This window comes from Myotis myotis, unplaced genomic scaffold (genome assembly GCF_014108235.1).
Source record: "Myotis myotis isolate mMyoMyo1 unplaced genomic scaffold, mMyoMyo1.p scaffold_m19_p_50, whole genome shotgun sequence".
Lineage (NCBI taxonomy): Eukaryota > Metazoa > Chordata > Mammalia > Chiroptera > Vespertilionidae > Myotis > Myotis myotis.
This window is the reverse complement of record NW_023416358.1, coordinates 945,086-948,680: the sequence shown is the minus strand read 5'-3', so window position 1 is coordinate 948,680 and position 3,595 is coordinate 945,086.

The following is a 3,595-nucleotide window of genomic DNA, read 5'->3' as shown; positions in this document are numbered from 1 at the left end:
AAGGGTGATATGCTAATTAGACCAGGAGGCCTTCCGGACGTCCTTCCAGACAAAACCATGGTGGCGGGGCCGAGGCAGAGGCAGTTAGGGGCAATCAGGCCAGGAGGGGAGGGGAGTTGGGGGTGATCAGGCCGGCAGGGGAGACAGTTGGGGGTGAGCAGGATGGCATGGGGGGCAGTTGGGGGCTAGCAGGTCAGCAGGGAGGGGCAGTTGGGGTGATCAGGCCAGCGGGGGGGAATTGGGGGTGATCAGGACAGCAAAGGGGGGCAGTTCGGGCAAGAAGGCCAGTGGGGTGGGGGCAGTTGGGGGCGAGCAGGCTGGCAGGCAGAGTGGTTAGGGGTGATCAGGCAGGTAAGCAGGTGAGCGGTTAGGAACCAGCGGTCCCAGATTGCGAGAGGGATGTCCGACTGCAGGCCTAAGCCGGCAGTCGGACATCCCCCGAGGGGTCCCAGATTGGAGAGGGTGCAGGCCGGGCTGAAGGAACCCCCCCTCCCATGCACGAATTTCGTGCACCAGGCCACTAGTCTATGATGCGCACTGACCACCAGGGGGCACACACTCAACCCAGGAGCTGCCCCCTGGTGGTCAGTGCACTCCCATAGCCAACCTCCCACGGCCCCTACACCCATGGCCCCAATTGGCCCCCACTGCCGGTCAGGCCCAAGGACCAACCTGTGCACAAATTCGTGCACAAGGCCTCTAGCGGTTACATAATTAGACAGGGCAGGGGGGTGGGGGGGTACAGTTTGGGAAATGTTTTCCCAGGAGATATTATTATTATCCATAATTAATAGATGACAGAAATGAGGGAGAGTAGCAGATGTAGGAAAAGGTGTGCTGGGCCGGATTTGCTCAGGGGTTGAGCGTTGACCTATGGGCCAGGAGGTCATGGTTCAGTTCCCCATCAGGGCACATGCCTGGTTTTCAGGCTCCACCCCCAGAAGGGGGCGTGCAGGAGGCAGCCGATCCAAGATTCTATACTTCGTTTCTCCAAATCGGGGCGGGGAGGGGACCTTTTTTCTGCCAAAGGGGCCATTTGGATATTTAGCAATTCATTCTATGGCCGTACAAAATTATCGACTTAGAAATTAGCCGGCTATATTGGGTCGGATATTTCATTAACTGACCCCCCCCCCCAACCCACCCCTGGTCTAAAGGTACACATCACGCATCTTAATCCACCAAAGAAACAAATTTTTAGACCAATAAAATGGTTGTTTTTTTTTTAAAAAAAAAATCCTTTCTATGTACCAAAATGTTAGTGGTAGTATAAGTCCAATCGCATTCCTCGGGGACTGAACTTGTCTGATTCTGTCGGCCAGACATTATGCAGTAGAGATTTTGGGACTGGTGATATTGAGAACAGTGTTGTATGCCTTATATGGATGGTGTTCATAAGTCATGAAAGGGGTCTTGGACTTCTTGTGTTGGGGCGAGCAGGCTGGCAGGCAGAGTGGTTAGGGGCGATCAGGCAGGTAAGCAGGTGAGCGGTTAGGAACCAGTGGTCCCAGATTCTGAGAGGGATGAGAGAACATGTCACAGTACCTGTCACAGACAGAACTCCATGGACATGGGATGGATGGATGAATGCATGGATGGATATATGGGTGGGTGAGTGGGTTGGTGGGTGGATGTATGCATGTATGGAGCAGTGGATGGAGGGATGAATGAATAAATGAGTAGGTTGGTGGGTGAGTGGGTGGTTGGATGGATGGGTGACTAGGTGGGTGGATGGATGGATGGATGGATGGATGGATGGATGGATGGATAAATGGATGGATTATGGATGGATGGATGGATGGATGAGTGGGTTGGTGGATGGATAGATGGATGGATAGATAAATGGATGGATTATGGATGGATGGATGGATGGATGGATGGATGGATGGATGGATGAGTGGGTTGGTGGATGGATGATGGATGGATGAATGGATGGATGGATGGATAAATGGATGAATTATGGATGGATGGATGGATGGATGGATAAATGATGATGGATGGGTGGATGGATGGATAAATGGATGGATGATGGATGGATGGATGGTTGGATGGTTGTATGGATGGATGGATAAATGATGATGGTTGGATGGATGGATGGATGGATGGATAAATGGATGGATGATGGATGGATGGATGGTTGTATGGATAGATAAATGATGATGGATGGATGGATGGATGGATGGATGATGGATGGATGGATGGTTGTATGGATGGATGGATGGTTGTATGGATAGATAAATGATGATGGATGGATGGATGGATGGATGGATGATGGATGGATGGATGGTTGTATGGATAGATAAATGATGATGGATGGATGATGGATGGATGGATGGATGGTTGTATGGATAGATAAATGATGATGGATGGATGGATGGTTGTATGGATGGATGGTTGTATGGATAGATAAATGATGATGGATGGATAAATGGATGGATGATGGATGGATGGATGGTTGTATGGATGGATAAATGATGATGGATGGATGGATGGATGGATGGATGGATGGATGGATGGATAGATAAATGGATAAATGGATGGATTATGGATGGATGTATGGATGGATGGATAAATGATGGATGGATGGATGGATGGATGGATGGATGGATGGATAGATGGATAAATGAATGGATGATGGATGGATGGTTGTATGGATGGATAAATGATGATGGATGGATGGATGGATGGATGGATGGATGGATGGATAAATGGATGGATGATGGATGGATGGATGGTTGTATGGATGGATAAATGATGATGGATGGGTGGATGGATGGATGGATGGATTTGGTGACGTTTCCTAGTGGAAGACAGTGTAGGTCTCGGAAAACTGAGAATTCTCCCAAAAGAGCTGAGTTGAAATGGCCTGAAGAGCCCAGCAGATCGAAACGATGCTTGGGAGTGAGGTAGTGAGACCCAGCAGAGAGCAGTCGCACGTACGTCACGGGTGGCACACGCATTTGCCTGCAAGTAGCCTTTGCACATCTGGTTGTCCTGAGCGAGTCATGGCGAGACATCACCTGGAACCAACCAGGAGGTTTACAACTCTCTATCCACTGAGCCAAACAGGCTAGAGCCGTCCTCCTGTATAACAAAAGCCTAACAGGCTAACTGTCTGGTCGACCAGTCGGCCGTTCAACCAATCAAAGCGTGATATGCTAATGATATGCTAAGGCCGCTCAACTGCTCGCTATGACGTGCACTGACCACCAGGGGGCAGACAGTCAATGCCTTCACCAGTCGCTATGACGTGCACCGACCACCAGGGGGCAGATGCTCCAACCAGTAGGTTAGCTTGCTGTTGGGGTGTGGCCAATCGGGACTGAGCGAGACGGACTGGACCCGCCCTGGAGCCCTACCCCAATCCCTCCCCCACTGGCCAACCTCCCGTGTCCCTCCCCGGCCCCGATCGTGCACCCGTGGGGTCCCTCGGCCTGGCCTGCGCCCTCTCGCAATCCAGGACCCCTCAGGGGATGTCGGAGAGCTGGTTTCAGCCCCGATCCCGCAGGCCAGGCTGAGGGACCCCACTGGTGCACAAATTCGTGCACCGGGCCTCTAGTAAAAATATTTTATTAAACACAAAGAGAAAGGATGC